Genomic DNA, 17,967 nt, shown 5'->3' with positions numbered 1-17,967 from the left:
GTGGTGCTGGAACTGCAGGTGCTGGTCCCTGGTGCCCTTTGTGCAGCCCCTGCAGACCCACACCAGCAGCTTCCATGTCCGTGTGCACATTGCTCCCCTGACTCAGTTTTGGGTCTGCCAGGGCAAATGAGGAAGACAAGGATTGCTCGTGGATCAGGTACTCCACTCGGTTTTCCCTTTGTTTTTCTCTAGTGTAGAGCAGCCTTGCAACAGGAATTGTTGGGGTGTGTGTACCACTGTGTGCCCTGTACAGAGATCCACTTAGAGCATCCTCAGAGTCTGGAAGGACACGATCCATTGCAGATCTTGCTGCTGGACACTTCCTGAGCCCCCTTCCTCCCACCCAAGCGGTGCTGCCACCTCAGGTGTGTACAGCCCTTTTCCCACAGGAATTTAGGATCAGACCCTGCTGGGTGAGCAGTGGGTGGGCACGGAAGAGGAAGCACAACGGGCGTGGCTGCAGCAGGGGCAGGGAAAGGAGTGAATCCTGTTTTTCATGTGTCAGGACAGCCTTGTGTGACTTCACTCAGTGCTGCAGGTGGTGAGATAAGGAGCCATCAGTGCTGGTTACTCACACCTTCACTGCTCTGTGCGTCACCCCAAAAGCACATGGTGCAGCACTACCTGAGCTCGTGCACAGCTCAGAATTCCAAAAGGAAAAATGGCACTCCCGTAGCTTACAAACCCACAGCTTAAAGGCATCTTGCTAAAAGGAGGACCCTGATGCATGTACTGGGTGCTTTTGCTGCTTGATTTTTGTGGTGAATCATGAACCTGTAGTTGAAGTGCAACTTCTGAAACTCACAAATACGCATTTGCAGTGAGCAGTGAGGTACAGACACTGATGCTCTGCTAGGTGGCTTTGTCACAGTGCTCCAAGGTCGTTTTTTAGGGGAGCATGTTGTGATAGCATTGGCCATCATGCTGCTCTCATCTGCCTCTCTTCCATTGCATGTACAAGAAAAAGTATTAAACTTTATTACTCTCCAACAGCTTTCCATTGTCTTCTGTTCTGTTGGTTTCCTACAAGAGATTGTCAAACTGCAGTCAGCAAAAATACCTTTCTCTACAGCTTCTTACTGAGCAGCTTCTTTTTGACTGTGAGGTTGGAGTGTGTGTGGCAGCCTGTGGAAAGCACAGGACCTCGTTAGATCACTTCAAATCCAGACTTTAGGAAGTAATCCTGTGCAGGTCATGCTCCCTCTCAGCCCTCTGGCATGGAGGGAAGTGCTGACAAGTATGATGCTTTCATTCACAGAGCTGTCTGGTACAGGGAAAAACTTCAGTTCAAAATGCATACACAGAATTTTAACTCCTGAGTACCGCCTTCCTCAGAGGGCAGGGAACAATCAGTTTGATTCCCTTATATGAGGAAAATCACCTCAAAATGTCTTAAATTATAAAGAGGATTTACTTTAGTATACATTTCTAATGATTTTTACTTGTTACATAGCTATTTTCACACTAGTACGTGCTTTTCTGTCTGTAGAAAGTTTGTGCAATGCTCCAAATTCTGTGTGGAAAGAGGACTGAGCCTAAAGGGGAATAAAGGCAATGACTCTCTGAGCTCTACTTGGGCTCCCAGGATGCTAATGCCTGTGTCAGAGGAGATAAAGTGAAGGGAGGCTGCATGAAACCCATCAGAGCTGTTAAGCTGTAGCAATGCAAAGCTGCTGGTATTTTAAATAATGGTTAAAATAAATTCCTGTCGGTTAGTGCTGGACTATTTGAAATTCCCCTAGGTTTAAATAAAAAGGGAGAAGGAATTTTAACCAGCTCATTTGATAGAAAAATGACCTGCAGATGGGGTTTGAGAGAATAATAGGCAGCAGATTACAGTGGGGAAATCACAGCAGAGCATCAGACTTTGATGGGTTTATGCAGAGTGGGCAGTGGGGAGATGGGAAGAATTCCCACTGCAAACCAGCACAGCACTCATTTCATTTCCACTGCCTGTAGCTCTTCATGGTAGCATTGAGTTTGTGAAGCCAAATATGCTGAAAAAATTTAAAATATCACAAGTGTTACGTGATGTGCAAATATCAGTGAGTTTTCTCTGTTTATGTGCCTATCTTCAAGTAGAGTCATGTGGAAAACCTTGTGTTTCTTCTAGTCTTGTGCTATGATGGAGGGCAAATACCCCTTCTTTAGTTCCCAGTGTCCTGAAATGTATTTAGTAACCATTAGATTTGATCAACACTTAAGGTCATGTACTGAAAATATAAACATAGTTGGGTTATTTTCCTTCAAACCATCATAACTCTGCCAAATTAGAAGGATTTTACAAAGAAGGTAAAAATTTTACACCTGCCAAAATTCAATTCTAAAGTGATTCTAAGCAGGAAAGCCCTTATTTACATGCACAGAATAGCACTGGAATATCTTTTTTCCTTTCCTCTGTCTTACTGTTGGGAAAATCTAAAATATACTTGGTGTAACTTAACAACAAAAAAAATTGAGATTGCTGTGGCACACTACAAAAATATACATATTCTCACAAATGACACCTGCAGGGATTTTTTGTTAAATAATGGAAGCCAACATTTTCAATGCAATTCATGAGCATTTAGGAGCACATTTGTGATCTGAAAAAATAGACTGTAAAATTCCTGTGTGGGCTTCTGCAGGGATGCAGTGGCATGGGAAGTTGCCCTTACCTGACCTCAGCTGGGTTCACTGGGTGCTCCTTTAGTCAGGAAATGTTGCCAGGAGCTGTTTCCTGCTGTGTGCCCCTGTCCTGCTCAGTGTCCATGTACAGCCAGGTGAGAAGGTGAGAAAAGCAGCTCTACCTGTAAGAGCAGCTCCAAAGTGCTTCTGTGGGATCTGAGGGGAGCCTGACCTAGCTGCTAGATCAATGCTGCTCCAGTGTTTCAGCAATATTTTGTACTTTTGGGCGTGAGTGATAAAGATCCCAGTTGGCTTTTAATACTGGAAAAGTTGAGTTCCAAGTATTACTCCTACAACATTAAAAAGTGTATGATGACCAGTATTTATTTTTCAGCCTCCTTTACAACCAGCCACTGTCCAGTTCTTTGCCAGTCTTTCACTGCCTTTATTTCTATTCTTTCAATATATTCATACAATTAGAGGACAGAGGCTCATTAGTGTCTGCCTCTAGCATGGGTGCCCCTTTCTAGATGAGCTACGAGTTACAAACTGCAATGAAATGCTCATTTGAAGGGGAAACAGAGCACACTGAAATTATTTCAGCTCTGTAAAGCATGAAGGCACAGAAAAATAAGCTGATTTCTACTACAAATCTTATCCTTTGTTCCCTATTTCATATCTTTTAATAATGCTTGAACAGTTCTGCTTGCAAACATGTACAATCACAGTGAACCTTCTTTTATTTCCTATGTTTTTTCCCTAAATAAATTTTCTCTACCTTCAAACACGCTTCTTTATTCTCACTGCTCTAGAATTCTTTCATCCTCTTCTCAAAAGCTTCCGAATATGACACACAGTCTCACTTGAAAAGAATGCAGCAGAGGAATGCAGGGTGGGGAGCTGGAGGTATGGAGCAGCATAGGACACTTCCACTGCAACACAGCCTGAGGGGGCCTGTAAAAGAAATCACAATTCATTATGGCATAGGAAAAAGTAAATAGAGGTGATAAAGGAACCAAGTCTCTTATCTGCTTTCTTTTTTATTTTTCCTGACAAGAACCTGGCAGCTCAAAACAAACGCACAAGGCTGAGAAGCTGTGGAATGTCCTTCCACAGGATGTTGTGGATGTGGGATTGCAAATGGGTTCAAAAGGTAATTGGACAAATTTATGAAGGAAAATTCCATGCAAGAATATGAAATCCAGAGAAATAAGCCAGTTCTTTCCCAGGAAGTCTCTAAGCTGCAAATGGAGAGGGGAGTTTGGAGAAGCTGGTGCTGTTGGTGCCTCTGTGCTCTGCGCTGAAGCCTGATGGACACGCTGGATTTGGGGCTGACCTGCCAGGCTGCTGCCATCCTGGAACCACTTTTGTCCTCCCTGGGGCTCTCCTTGGGGTATTCCTGATCCTGATCTTCTTCTCAGCATCTTTGCTATTTGGCAGCTTGGCTGTATCTGCAGTTTGTTACCTCTGTTGTTTCAAATGTCAGCAGCTGAGTCGCATCCTCCAAGTCCATAATTTATCCTGCACAGATGGAGCACTCCTGCTTTTCCATGGCACTCAATTCCTCTGTCCTTAAATTTGTGTCTAGAAGTAAAATGTCTGAAAAAGTAACTTGCTGCTTCAGCCTTTGAAATTTGGAAAACCAATTAGAAATTTTATTCTGAACAAACGTGTAAATTCATTTTTCAGAGGAGCATTGCAGAGATTGCTCTGTAGCTTTGGTAAGTGTGTTATTTGAGTATAACACTCACTGAGGTCACCTCACCCACCCTGGGCACTTCTTTAGCACTCTGAACCGTGTTCCTTTGGCCCTGTGCTCTGCACCAACCTGGCAAATCCTTCCTGTTCACCAGCAGTTCTTACCTGTGATCCAGGATTCCCCCCTTACTGCTGAGTGCTTTGTGTATTCTCTGTTTGTCAGCTGTTGGTTTTCAGCTGTGGGTGTTCTCAAGTGTCACCATTTGCATTACTTTGCTGATAGCCCTTTTTACTACCCTCTTTCAATTCTGCCTCATTTTTCTTCAACTGCAGGTTTCAAACAACCACTTTTTTCTGGCAAGTGAGTTTAGAATTAAAGCTTCTCAGAGTTCTCTTTCCATACAATACTTATCAATGCAAGTGCGTAACTCTTACATTGATCTTGATCCTAAATTACAGTTTTGGGGTTTTTTTTAAACAAATGGCCTGCCCTTGTAGAAGTGAGGCTGCAGCAATCTCTCCTGTGTGTCTAATGACAAGCCAGAACCAGAGCAATACTTGCAGTGTGTTGTCCTCTGTCCTTGCCTGTTTCCCATTGCTCAGCACCAATTGTTTCCAGTTGCAGCTGTTTTATACAGCTGCCAAAACCACTAATGCCCAACCTGTCTCCAGTAAGAGGGAGTTTGAAGAAATAATCTCCCTTTTCCTCAGTGATTTGAAAGCTGCCAGTGCTTTGGGTTATGATGTAGTTTGCCTGGTGCAGTGGGTAAGTGCTTGGTGCTGAGCAGTGCAGTGCTATGTATGCAGCTCAGGCAAGAGAATTTCACATAACTGGAGAAAAAATCTGGAACCACTCAACACTTGCTGAATTTTGTGCTATTTAAATGCATACTCTGTATCTTAATACTTCAGAAATATTAAGTGCTACTTGAAGTTCCCTATTACAACTCTAGTTGTTTTCCATCAGTATTTCTAAACTGCAGTTCAGAGCAAGGGAAAATGCCTTAAGTGCTTGAGGGAGAGAAATAGCCCAGGAAGGAATCCCAGAGCCTGTTTCCCATGCCCTGAGGCCTGTGCAGGGAGCACTGCTGTCACCCCAGTGCTGTTTGCCTGAAGGAGCTTTTCAGCAAATAGTCCTGGTTTGGTTAAACTTGTCAGTGCTGGCTCAGGTTTTATATTCAGCACACTGTGCCTTCTGACCTGTCTTAAACTCTGCTTATTCCTGGCCCTTTCACTCAGCCCGTGTTCCATCCCTGACCTTCTCTCTCACCTTCACTTGTTGCCTTTTTTTGCCTTCTGGCTATTCCATCTAATTCAGTTCACTTTCTGATGTAGCTTCTTCCTTTAGATTTACATAGTATATGAGTGTCTTTCTCATTGCAAGGTCAAATGGTGCTTCAATGAGAAGTCAAAATGTGTGGATTGGCTCTTGTCACAAGCTTAATTTAGCCATCATTTATGTTTCTGGAAGTATTCCATTTTTGATCCATTTCATTTATCTTAATACCTGCTTTTAAGCAAAACTTTGACAAATGACAGCAATATGGAAAGATATTTTAGCATAGTCTTTTGAAAATCACTTTCCTAATATGTGAATTCTCGTCCAGACCAGACTTAAAATAATAGCGTTCCAAAATGTCAAACCTGATAAAACTATTAAAAGAAGAGCAGGAACTTTGACTAATGGCCCATGTATATAGCTTAACATTTAAGCAAAGATTGCATTTCTGACTTGAGCAATGAGAAGAATTCAGCTGAAGCATTTCTCCCCAGCTTCCTGCTGAAGTGAGTTTTCTTTGTCTGGCTGGAGCTGTGGGAAGTGCTCAGTGCCACACATCTCTGGAATTTTCCAGCTGTGTCTGGGATGCTGTTCCTGCTCTGGTGGGGCCACAAGCCCTCTGGGCTCCAGTTTAGGTTCAAGCTGAGCTGGCTTCCTGGGCTAAATTCTTATGTTTTGGAAGGGATGGTGTATGACAAGCCAGGGAAGTGGCAGGATCAGTATGGCAGAGCCATGGAGGTCATTGCTCCTAGCTGAGATACAGCATTGAGGATCAGGAGCTGGATGCTCTGCCTTAGCCCAGGAAAGGAGCTGTGGGTGCATCCCCAGGACAGAGGATGCCCCGAATTCCAGGGGTGCAGTAACCAACCCCCAGCTCAAGTTCTGTCCCAGGGATTGCTGCAGGGGTGCCATTCATCCTGCTGGGTTTATCATGGGGCTCCTATGGCAGAATTCTGCTGCTGGGGACTCTGGATTTGCCTTTGTCCTGGCAAGAAGCTGCTGAGCAGGCTCAAGCAGCCTCTGCTCTCAGGAATTTCACAGATTGCAGGAGAAGAATGCCCTGCACACATCCAGTGTGCCAGTGTCTCCTCTAACCCCAGTTGGTGAGATTTGCTGATAACCTCTGTCCCACATCCGGGGCTGTTTGTTCCTGTGGGGGACAAGATTTGAGTCTGGCAGCCAGTTTTTATGTTAGAATTGTTTGGATGCAGGCCTGGGCTTGGAGCAGGAAATCCACTGCCATTTCACAGCTTTATTTGTTGAATGGAAACCAGGGAATTGGCATCACGTATTCAAGAGCAAGAAAAATGCCATTAACAGCAGGGTGTAATTTTTTTTTTATGGTCCCAAGCCTTCCTTTGTTTCCAGTTTTAGCTTAATATATTCATGATACCTTGAAACAGGAGTATGGATTGAGATGGGGGTTTGAAATTGCTTTTGTAGTTGTTTCTGGCTTATATAAATGTATATATTCTGTAAAGACCAAAAGTGACTGGAAAAGAGGATTTGGAAGAGATAATTCATCAAAATGGTCTCTTTTTTTTGCAATACATTGGAGTGGGGGGGAAGAGAAATTTCAAGCTTGCTCTCTTAGACTTTGGTTTTGTTCAGCTTTCTTGCTTTCACAAGATGTCTTATTTTTACCAAAATTTCTAATAAGCCACTGGAGTGAAGTATGTGCTAACAAAAGTAATGTTAAGTGTTTCAATAAAAATCTCTCCTGCTAGTTCATCACAGAAGCACGAACTCTGTGGTTATTCCATTATTTCTCCTGAGAGATTCCAGGACACTTTTTCAAGAACTATACTATTCATTGAAATATATGGATTTCTTTAAATATTTTCAGGTCTATGTTTTAAATTTTTTATTTGCATATAAAATTTATAAAGTTAGATTATGATAATGCTGTTTCCAGTGTTTCTGAAAATACTTTTAAAGTCTGCCTTGTATGATCTGTCAGCTCAAATTACTACATTTGCATCTTTTTTTTCTAGAGCCTGTGCAATTAAAACCACTTAAATTGTATTTTATGATAAAGTTCACGGGAGAAGATAAGCCACTTTGTTCATGGCAGTTTTGAAATCCTGCTTAATACTGTTATTTAAACCCAAAAATGTTCTATTAGGATTGAAAGGAAAGTGTGGGAAGAAAATGGCAAGTCCCCGTGCAGAAGCCTTGTCAGAGTGCTTGGGAAACTTGAAATGGTCTTGTTTAGTTAAACAAGGAATTAGGAATTTGCTTGGGGAAGGCGTGGGCTGGAGGATGTGTAAAACAGAATCAGAAAGGTCAGGGGAGATGGGAACAGGGCTGGGATGGGACTGAGAGTTCCAGGCAGCTCAGTGCACACCTGGACAAAGTTATTTCCAGCAGATTGGAAATTGTTCAGTCCATGTCACAGATTCTTCAAATTTACACGTGTATAAACATTATTTGGTGGCCGTTGAATATTGTCTGTAGTTACTTGTTACCTTTAAAATAGCAGCAACATAAGAAAGAAGGAAAATTTTTGTATTAATCTAAACAGGAAAGTAGGAGCAGTGTTCCTTGAGGATTTTGTGTTCATACTTGATGTGAATTTCCTTTATTAAAAATGTTTTGTGAGAAGATTTGGAGAAATCTGGAAGAGAATTCTGTTAATCCCCAAAAGTGAAGGTTGTGCCACTCTTCTGCAGCGAGGTGAATGCTTCTGCAGAAACAATCTGGAGAAGAAAAACACCCAGCCCAGTTAAAGGCCCAGGATTTGTGCCATTTTTCAGCAGTGCTGCTGTGCCCTGTGCTGCAGCAGGAGCTGTCCCATCAGCAGGGACAGCCTGGTGACACCAGGGCTGTCTGTACACTCCAGGGAACAAAGATCTTTTAGGAGGCTTACAGAGAAGCATGGGAACTTCAGCACCATGCACAGGCTAATGGAGGGGGTTGCAAACCAGGTTTTATTCAAAAACCTGAAATATTTGTTTCATGTTTAGAGAAAATAATTCCAACTGTACTACCTCACTTAAACATTCCTCCTTCCCTTAGCACTCCCCTCACTTATCTTTTGCCAAGAGCTGCTGTAAGGAAATATTTCTGTGCATTTCTCTTGTTTCTGTCAGTACTAATGGTGAGCCTGAAACTCTTCTGCAGTAAGAGTTACTTCAGTAAATTGTGCCTTTTGCCAGATAAATCAAGTTAGTAAAATTTCTCTTGATCACCAAAACCCTCACTTATCTCCCCATTAAAAAAACCCCATATATATAGATATATTCCAGCTTCCATTCTTCCCCTTCAGTCTGTAAAGAACAGCATATGATGTGGTTTCTGCATTGATTTTCAAGATAATTTTTAGCCTGTCAAAGACCTTCTGTCTCAACAACTTTGAAACAAAGATTTTTTTGAATAGACGAGAGAGTGCAGCTGCCAGATGAACCAACACAAGGAACTGGAAGGGGAGGATCTTGCAGATGGTTCTAATAAACTGGGCAAACAGCAAACGGGCAGGGGGGGAGTGGGCTGAAATGCAAATTGCAATCCCAGTGCAAGTTTTGGGGTTTGTTTGGGAGAGAAAGTTGCACAAAGAGGTGTTTGAGGGTTTGGGACTGGGGGCAGTTCATTGTTGCTCTCAATTTTCCTTCTCCCTGAGTCCATGCTGTTACCTGAGCTTGTGTGGCTGTGCCAAGAGCCCTCCTCTGGAAAGCCACATTCAGCTGCTCACAGAGCCTCTGTGAATGTGAAAAACCAATAAAAGTCTAGGTTTGCAGTAGCTGTTGAGAGAAGTAATTGTGCTTGTTGGAGCACAGAGCAGTGAAAATGGAGCAGAGGCTTGTGTTGCTTCATTGTTCCTGCCTGCTAGCCCACAGCCAAAATTGCATTTTGGCCAAGCCTCGATGAACCCTGTTCAAAGTTTGTGCTACACAATTCATTCATAAGGATGGAGGATGACTTGTAGTAATTTCTGTCTTTTCTGCTATTTTTCTCCTCTTCTTAGATGGTATTGGGTCTGTAGTATCAGGCCAACAATTAATGAATAAAAATTGGAGTAGGAGACATGCAGCTGTGAGGGCCTGGATAGCCTCTGATGATCTCAAATTCCATCACTACTTCTTGACATGATAATTTGGGGTTCTTTGGTGGTTCTCCAGGCCAGGAAACCTTATAGACACCTCATTTCCAAAGCCAAAACAATTAAGTCTTTATTTTTTTCTTCCTCTTGCTAATCTTTCCCTTCTTCAATGAAAGGAAGAGTGTTTGAAAGCACACAGGCTTTCAGCTCACACGGCAGCCCCTGGGGATGTGTCTTCATCTCGCTGTGTCAAAAGCTTTTCAAATCAGTAGTTGGAGAGTAGCAAATCCTTCAAACGCATGAGTAACAGATACTTGTTTTATTTAAGAGTCCTTAAGCATGAGCAAGTCATTAAGCACTTCCTTTCTCCCCATGAATCAGTTCCATTTTAAACAGTCATCATGTATTTAATATTTTTTAGAAGTATCAGAAGTTTTGACTTCTAAACTTTGTTGGAGTCTCTTGTGTACCTCTATGAATTTGTATTAAAAACACATCTGTCAAGGGCTGCACATTCCCTGCACTGCTGCATTCCCTTTTTTATCTCCTTCAGGGGTGGATCTATTCTGTGTGCAGCATTTCTTTGTCAAGGAGACAGGTTGGAAGTGATGAAGTTATTACTCTCAAAGCAGAGCATATCTCTCCATTGCCTGCTCAGTGGCTGGGTGATGCCACCTCCAAGTGCCACCACCTGAGTGGCCTCTCAGGAGCTCAGCAGCAGCCCCCAAAAATGTCCCTCATGCTGCCTAGGGCTGGCAATTCCTGGGCACAGTGTGTTTGTTCTGTGCCTAGTGATCTCTGCAGCCCCCTGGGCAAAGCTGGGTGCACTGGGAGCCATGGAATTCCCTGGATCCCAAGGTTTAATGGAATGCTTTGGGTGTGGGTATTGACCCAGTGATGTTGTCATGCTTTGCTGAGTCAATCCATTTGGACAGAATCTGCTTCCTCTCTCTTTACTGTATCATGCAAAAAGGATAACAAACATAAATATTTATAATTAGTGTTTTTGCAGGGGTTTGTGTCCAAGATACAACATGCTGAGACATTAAACAGAACAAGTGTTGCCAGAATCATACCGGCTTGGCAAATGTGACAGCCAGCTGAAGGCAAGGATGAGGTTTTATGATAAAATCAGGCCATGCACTGAATCTTAGCATCACCAGTCCCAGCTCAGGAAGAGTTCACTTGCAATCAGCATGAATAGGAAAATCCTTTCCCAAATGATGCTTTGTTTCCTTGTGGATTTGTTTCTGGTTTTGCCCCCTTACAGTGTCAACAGTCCTAATTCAGTTGAGGGGTTGGAAGCAGCCTTGCTGTTTCTGATCTTTTACCCTGTTCCTGATCCCTTTACCCTGGCTGGCCCTTGGCCTGGGGAGCTGCTGAGAGCCCGATGTTTGCAGGGATGGTTTGTGATTCATTTGTGGAGCATCCCTGCCCTTTGTGCTCCAGGACAGAGGAGTCACAGCAGCTCTCTTCATCCAGAGCTTCTCCTGCCCCAGCCTCTGCAGAAAGCCAAGGGACAATGGAGAGGGGCTCATCTGCAGCTTCCTGTGAATTGCCTCTTTGGAGCAGCATCTTCATCAATTAGCTTAAAATGCTTTAGATTAATCTGTAGTACCTAAGTGAATATGGAGTGGCTTGAGTACTTTCTTTGTGAGTGGTAGATTGTGGTTTTTAAGGGCCTCTGCTGCTCTGAGCACAATGACAACTGTATGTGTGATCTCTGTGCCACCTGTTGCCTTAGCTACCATTTCATGTGCAGTATGCTGATGGTGGAGGTAAAATGTTTTCTGTGGCACCTATAAAACACCTCAGTGATCCTCAGTGGATCATCCAGCTGTGGCAGTGAATCTCTGCTATCTCCAGCTGTGCTAGAGCTGTTGGAGAGCAGCTCCACAAGCCAAGGCAAAGGACAAGGAGAGCCCTTTGTAATGCTGCGCAAAGCCTGCAGAATTTTAGCACAGAAGTACAAACACCTGCATGCAGCAAAAAATTTAAAAATGCATGTAACTGTTGATATTTTATTTATAGACACAGTTCTGGCAATGTTTCCTGGTTTGGTGTTCCCTATAGGGACATGCCCAGAGGTGCCCACAATTTGGGAAAAGGTTCTACAGGCTGGTGGACACTAAAGGAGGAGAAATCCATCCCCCTTCCTCCCCTGGCCAGCTGCTTGAACTGCAGGATCCTGCCTGAATCCACAAACTTCCCAGTCTCTTGTTCTTCTAGCCAGGAAGAAAGACATTTTGGAAGGGGTTAAAATTTTGCACAAACACATCTTCCTATGCAGAGACTTTAAATAATATTTCAGTGCAGCCATTCCATGCCATGAAGTTTTGGCTGAGTTTTCTTCAGGGCTGTTTTCTCTATTTCAAAGAATTTGATAATATGCAAAGAAAAATTTTGCTGCTGTGTGAAGTTCTCAAAACTAGGAAGGATTGTGGTGTTCCCTCAACATTGCTTCTGGAAGCTTTGCAGGGCTCAGTATTCATTCCTTTTTTTCTCCTGCATCCTATTGCTGGCTAATCCTATCTGCAAAAGCAAATTGCTTGGGTTAGGAGAAGATTCAATCTTCTCCATCCAGACTAAGCTTTTGACTCATCTCTAATATCTCCGTTTAGATAATGAGCCACAAGCTGAAGTCTGATTTAGTGGCTATTCCCCTACCTGCCTTTAATGGAGGGTATTCACCCTGCTCATTAAGTCCATTTTCAGGCAGCAATTTGTGTTTTCTTTTAGCATGGTCCTAATTCATCTCACTTGTTGCTGCTCATCTGCAGAGGATTTCAGAATCTTCTTTTCCAATCTCCTATAAAGTCCTTTTGTGGTGATAATGTTGTCAAGGTTCTGCTTGTGCTGCTCAGCCTGTGCCCTCACCAGGCTGTGTTTGCTTTGCACAGAAGTTTAAGTGCTTTGCTCCTTGTTATATGTGGCTTCCTTATACAAATAATTTGTGTTTGCTTTCTTTCTGCCAACTTTGTCACCCACAAACCTGTTCACACTTGAAGTCACAAGAAGCAGAATACCAGAAGAGGGAAAAAACCCAACCCCACAAACAAAACCCCAAAAGAGCTGCACAGTGCTGTCTCCTTGAACAGCTCCCAAGAGCTCTACTCCTTTTCCAAGGGAAAGTCCTTCATTTTCCCTGTGGTTCTAGAGATTGTTCCTCAGCCTGTGCCTCCAACCCCTCCTCATTGCAAAGCTGCATTGGCTCTTGAGCAGGGAAATTAAAGCAGCAGTGTGCTCCTGGGGAATGGAAGAGAAATGGGGACATCAAGGACTAAAGTCTGGGATGCCAGCCATGCAGGCAGAATTCTGGAGAGAATTCGAATGTCTGTTTACACAGCTCCTGTTGTATGTCAGATACCAGGAGGTCACTCAAGGAAAATTTACAATAAATCAGATTTGAAATTTGCTTGAAATAATCTTCTTGTCTGTCTTTCACAGAAAATGTTGCTGCCCTGACCAGCAGTCATGAAGAGAAGGGGGTGAAGCGAATTTGTCTGGAGAAGTCAGAAATTTTGAAATTTTCAGCAGGATTTATTACCTGTGGCTGCAGGAGGTTTTGCCAAGCCAGCCATTGACATGAGAATGGATTCAGTGCCTCAGACTTAAGTGGTAACTCATTTTTCTCTCTCATTTTTCTAATTTCCAATACAGTACTGTAGGATAATTTGGATAATAGATGATGTTTTACTATTACCAGAGTTTCAATAGAGAAATCTTACAAGAGCCAAACATGTGATTTTGTGAGCTTCATTCATTAGCAAAACATTGGACTTTTAGTATCTGGTGCTTTGTTCAGTAGTTGAAATTTCTTCCTGTGGGTTCATGCCATGTCTCCATCATTGAAAAACAAAAAGATTTTGCTGTTTCTCCATTACTAATTGTCTTCCTATCCCATGCCCAACAAACTGCAGTTTGAAATAGGCTGTCCCTCGTTTTTGTTATATTTTAAGTACTTTGTGTGACTCCTGAAACATGTGGAAAGACACACTAAGGCACAGAAGTTTGCTTTTTTATGTTAACGTTCAGTATTTCCTCAAAAATCTTTTTCCATTTTCTTCTTCTCTTTGCTCTTCTTATTTGCATATCTTTTTCTCTGCCATTCATAGGTGGATATTAAATACCTGAAATACTTCTATGCCTGTCTTCTTCAGGTCAGTTTACTAGTCAGGAATAGAAAACTGTGCTGCTTTTTAAAGTTAAACTGGGAACAGAAAGACCCCCAGCTCTGCCTTGCTGTCCCATTTGGGTCTGTGCCTCTGTAACAATGGAGAACTGGCCCCTAAAAACAGCAGCTATAACAAGGGTAAAGGGGAATTACCACATCTGTAACACCACACCAAGATGATGCTTCCATGTCTTTTGAGGCAAGAGAGTGAGCAGAGGTGTTTGTGCTCTCCTCAGAGCCTCCCTAAACCCCAGCACAATCGAATCTGCCTTAGTTTGAAGACTGTGATGTAACTGCATATATCAAAAATGACATCTCACCTTTCTTTCATTTGTCATGAATAAAACAAAGGAAATCGGTTATGTGCTGTGGTTTTGTTTGAAATGCTTCTATATTATTATACCTTCTGTTTTTTAGAGGAAGAGTGAACAGATCTGACAGTAGTTCTGTGTGAGTGATGGTAGCAAAATTGGATCTGCATTTCTGAACTCACAAATATACCTGTTCTTATTTACCAGTCCAGGTGAGGCATTCATTCCACCCCTCTGTCGCAGGCTGTGTTAGAACTTCAGTGGGAGAGCAGTCAGTACCCCAGAACGATCCTGTTCTGACTTCTGTGAGGTTAAGGGTGGGATTTCAGAAAATGGTCAGCACTAATGTAGCAGTTCTGTCTGAAATCCACCCTGAGGCTCCTTGTGAGAGCAGTGTCAGGCCAGCACTTAGGAGCCTCCCAGCCAAGAGCTGAGAGCTCAGCCAGTGCATCAGGTGCTCAGGAGGCTGCCAGATTCTCCCCTCACTGAGTTCCCATCTTCAGGAGTTGCCTGGTTTGTTGCCAGAGTCGCTTCTCTACTCTGTCAGTGTCTTCTGCTGCATTGGCAGGAGGGGAGGCCTTGCAAATTCCATCTGTCTGCAGTGGTGACAAATGAAGCTCAAAAAGAACTTAAAAGAAAAGTGTTTTTCTTCTTTCAAGTTTCCAGATTTACTGTGCTTTTCTCTGTTGTTCCCTAGCCCTGCAGTCCTTTCTCTTTGAAGGTGTGCACAGATCCTTGGATCTGATTCACTCACGTGTCTCATGAGAACAAGAAAAAGACAGTTCTAGCTCTCATGTCTGTTTTGCAAGAGTTTTGGAGCTGGAGCACTTCAGTGGGATGTTTGGTTTCTGTAGGGCACTTTAGAGCCAGAAATAGGAGCAGCACAAGTTATAAAGCAGTCCTAGTCCCAAACTCCTGCCCATTCTTGCTGAGGAAAATGCACTCCCTTGGCTTGTCTGTTTGCAGTTCAGGAGAGGATACAAACAGTTTGTAACCACCATTGTTAGAGGAGGCATTGCTAGCAAACTGGAAGGTGATATTTTTTCTGTCCCCTTAGACATCCCTGCTTGACAGAGCAACTTCTTCATGCATCCAGCCTTTGACAAAACAGCACCAGCTGTAAATCTGCTGGGGACAAGGACTTCAGCTGAGGAAGTAGGTTCCCATAATTGTTTCTGCATTCAAATTACTGTTATTTAGCTGATAAAAGTGACAATCAGAGGCCAGGAACAGGGAGAACAATGCTATGGGATAGATTGCTCTGCTGGCACAGGAAGAGGTGTTTGTAGTTGAGGGAGCTGCTGGGTGGGATGAGACCTGGGAAGAGGCAGGGGTTGCTGCTCTGGGCACATAGATCTCCTTCCTGCTGGAGATGCTCTGCAGAGGCCTAGGTGGGAACTGACTGAGTGCACATATTCTTTCTGTCTCTGAGAACAGCTGGAGGATGTTGCCTGGGAGGTGCTCTTGGCTCAGGGATTTTAAATGGGAGGGTTTTCTCTCAGCCTGAGAACACATTTTTTCCACTTGACTCACTGACTGAAATCTGAATGAGTGATAAAATTTCTAAAAGTAATGTTGAATTGGTTGGAATAATAAAAAGTGCATTTATCACCAGGAAGGAAGAGCAAAATAAGGGGAAAGATTCAATGAAGAGGAAGTCACCACCTCCCCAGTGACAATGGGAGGCCATGGGCAGCTCACACACCTCAGCCTGCCTGGCTGTGCACGCACCCAGAGAGCTGCCATCAGAGGATGCTTCTGCAACCCCTCCCAGGCTCCTGTCCCCCACACAGGATCTGTCCCTCACACAGGCTCCTGTCCCCACCCAGGCTCCTGTCCCCCACACAGGATCTGTCCCCCACACAGGATCTGTCCCTCACACAGGCTCCTGTCCCCCACAGGATCTGTCCCCCACACAGAATCTGTCCCTCACACAGGCTCCTGTCCCCCACACAGGCTCCTGTCCCCTACACAGGCTCCTGTCCCCCACACAGGCTCCTGTCCCCACACAGGCTCCTGTCCCCCACACAGGCTCCTGTTCCCTACGCAGGATGTGTCCCCTCCACAGGCTCCTGTCCCCCACAGGACTCACACACATTCCGTGAGAAGCTTTCCTCTGGGAAGGCTGCACCAGGAACGTGTTTGCAGAGATTCCCCCCCGTACAGAGCACGAGGCTGTGTGTGCATGAAAGGAGAATGCCTACTGACTTCTGCAGAACCCCTTTTCTTCCATGAACAACACCAGCCTTTGTTGCTTCTCTTTGGCTTGGCACACAGAACAAGGAAGGAGCAGAAAATGCTGGCCCTGAAGAGGAGCCCGTTGAGATCCATGTGAGCTGGAGATACAGTGAGGTATCTCAGGGGCAGGCAGGGGCTACTGCCTTAGATGGATTTGTAGGGTAATAACCATAATAGCATTCTCTTAATGATCTTACATTTTTGCAGTGCACTTCCTGAGCAGTTTTGCAGGCTCCACATGCTGTATCAGTTTCTGAAGCACTGGGCACAGACCAGAGCTGGGTGTGCTCCCTGTGCAGAATAGGGCTGCTTCCCTCTCAGGGGAAACCAGGGAACACACAGGGGAACATCTTAGCTGCAATTACACCTGTACAGAAGAAAGATGCAGAATTGAGGATATTTATCTCAAAAGAAGCTGAAGATACTGAAGTCAGGATGTGTTTGAGTTGGGGTTAAGGAAAAAAGACTTTTTCTTCCCAAGACATGGCTTGTTCATTTGTCACGTTCAACCAGGCGTTTCCAGCTGAGGTTTTCATGGCTGAAGGCTGATTCAAAATGGAAACATTGACAGACTATGCAACAATAACTTAATAATATTTATTCCATGTCCCTGTATGCACTTCTTTCCAGAGGGCAGTTGAGATTTTTCATGCTTGCAGTCGTCTCTCTTTTCGCTCAGACTTATCTCTGAAATGTGCCCATCACAGGTGTGTTTAAAATTCTGTTTAGCTGATGGAAGGCAGCTGATGCTGTGTTTGCTGATTTCATGCTGCTGTGATGGCTGGAAATTTCAAATAAACAGGACAAAATGGAAAAACCACCTTGTAAGTGTGTGGGGCTCCTGCTCTTCATTTTGCCCATGCTCCTGTGAGTTCCATCCAAGCAGTTCTGCTGCTGGGGGTCTTGTGGCTCCTTTTGTGATGGGATGGCAGTCTGCTCATTGCAGGGGCAGGGAATTTGCAGTGGCAGATTGCTCATTGCAGGGGCAGGGAATTTGCAGTGCTTGGGAGCTGAGAGGCCTTGCTTATGGTGAGGTCTCCTCTTTTCCTTTGCTCAATATTTGTAACAAATTCACTTTCCCTGAATTTCCATCATATGAAACTTGTGTATTTTACTCTGTCATTTCTTTTATCAGCTGCTCAGTTGGTGATAATTACATTGTATTTTTCATGCTGGGTCCTTTCATTTTTTCCTAGTCTGTTATTATGTGATGTGGCCTTGGCAAGAAACACATTCCCATTCTTCCAAACAAAAAAAAAATCCCAAAGCAAAAAAACCACCAAACCTGCATACAGTTCAGATCCTGCTAATTAAGAAAACTATGAACTGGGTGAAAAAGATAATTAACACATTTGAACCTGCTGAAAGCAAGAATCATTTCCCTGGAATGCAGGTACTGCCACTGTTCCCAGGTTCTGGACACTGTTGGATTCCCTTGGGTCAGCACCCACCTCATCCAGGGAGTTACTGCAGTTACTTCTTCTGCCTCTTTTAACACAAAATACAGTAAATTCACGAATACAAGCCGCACTGAATATAAGCCGCATCTCTGGGTGTTGGCAAACATTTTGGTTTTTGTCCATAGATAAGCCGCACACGAATATAAGCCGCTTTGTCGTTC

General features: G+C 43.8%; 1 protein-coding gene across 8 annotated transcripts in view; it reads left to right on the top strand.

Annotated features, from left to right (window-relative positions):
* PEAK1 (pseudopodium enriched atypical kinase 1) overlaps positions 1 to 17,967 on the top strand; it is a 108,301-nt gene that overhangs the window by 32,836 nt on the left and 57,498 nt on the right. For 7 of the 8 annotated variants that reach the window (XM_033070391.1, XM_033070400.1, XM_033070396.2 and 4 more), the window contains one exon: positions 13,071 to 13,241. The gene's annotated coding sequence lies outside the window, so the exon portion shown is untranslated. Of the gene's footprint in view, positions 1 to 13,070; positions 13,242 to 15,174; positions 15,264 to 17,967 lie in introns of those variants that run through there. The other variant, XM_033070399.1, reaches the window with a different exon arrangement.

The sequence above is a fragment of the Catharus ustulatus genome, chromosome 12 (assembly GCF_009819885.2).
Source record: "Catharus ustulatus isolate bCatUst1 chromosome 12, bCatUst1.pri.v2, whole genome shotgun sequence".
Taxonomy (NCBI): Eukaryota; Metazoa; Chordata; class Aves; order Passeriformes; family Turdidae; genus Catharus; species Catharus ustulatus.
The sequence above is the reverse complement of the archived record's forward strand: the minus strand, read 5'-3'. Positions and strand labels throughout refer to the sequence as shown.